The sequence below is a fragment of the Solanum pennellii genome, chromosome 6, assembly GCF_001406875.1.
Source record: "Solanum pennellii chromosome 6, SPENNV200".
NCBI classification, from domain to species: Eukaryota; Viridiplantae; Streptophyta; class Magnoliopsida; order Solanales; family Solanaceae; genus Solanum; species Solanum pennellii.
The window spans coordinates 28,432,975-28,434,231 of record NC_028642.1 but is presented as its reverse complement, the minus strand read 5'-3'; positions in this window follow the sequence as shown (position 1 = coordinate 28,434,231).

Genomic DNA, 1,257 nt, shown 5'->3' with positions numbered 1-1,257 from the left:
CCCGAAAAAATATAAAAAAGAAAAAATATTTTATTAGTGGAATATGTACCCCTTAAAATGTCACACCCTAATATATTACTCGTCCCGTCTCATTTTATATGTCAATCCTTTCTATAAATAGATGGACCACAATACTTGTCATTTATAAAATTTATGCATGAATTATCATATTTTGCCTATTATATTCTTGATAGATTAGTTAATAAATCTTGAAAATGTATTCATCATTTATTATAAAGTTGATTTAAGAAAACATTAAATAAGGATATAAGGGTAAAATTACATCATTTCTTAATGCAAGTGCAAAGTACAAAGGTGACGGAGGAAGTATTTTTTAATGTAAAAAATGATTATTCTTCTTCTTTATTCTATTTTTATTTTATGTTTTTTCTTCTTTTCTTTGACATTTCAAAGACTTTTTGTCATTATTGAATTTTTTTATTTGTGACCTTAAGATAGTTACTTAATGTTTTTTCAATAATTTTTAACTTTGTACACGGTTGTATCAATTTGAAGTATTTGGACCCTTTCCAAAAATCACTTTTTGAGTTTTATATCATTGGATATTTAGTGACTTAAAAAAAAATTAATTTCTTAATCTAGGTTAAAATAATTTCACTAGAGATATTTTATCGGCAATCATAAAAAAAAATTGGAGCTATAAAACTGGTGCATGAATTGGGGCTTATTTTTCCATGAAAAATTGATAATTTAGTCAATCTTGTATTCAGATCTACATTTAATGAATTTTCTTTTACCAGAACATTGTTAGAGTTTCAAAAACTGAAAGATATACGACTTTAATCGAGAAAACCCTTGAAAGTTTTGAGAATTTTCAATGTTTTGAACATACTGATTTGACTTACAACAATCTGAAATGAGAAATTTCATCTGGATTATTTATGTTGATTATTTTGACGTTGATGTACTTGTACAATAAATAATTTTTAAGACTGACCTGAATATGAGTTTCTTCAATTTTGCGCGTTTTTGTTTCTTGTAATCGGAATAGTGAAAAATTAATCGTAAAAGGAGCTAATTTTTAGCTTGATGTGTTATTTAAAACTTCGATTTATTAAAATTAAAACTTCACACAGGAAGTGTATGTCACGTATATTTGTTAGTCTATTATTATTGGGTTCTATGGGCCTCAATGTGTTTTTATGTGTGTGATTTCTGAGCTAGGAGCGCTTGAAATTTCAGTTTTTGAGCTAGGAGCGCTCGGAATTGAATAATGTTGTGAATCTTAGTTGATAA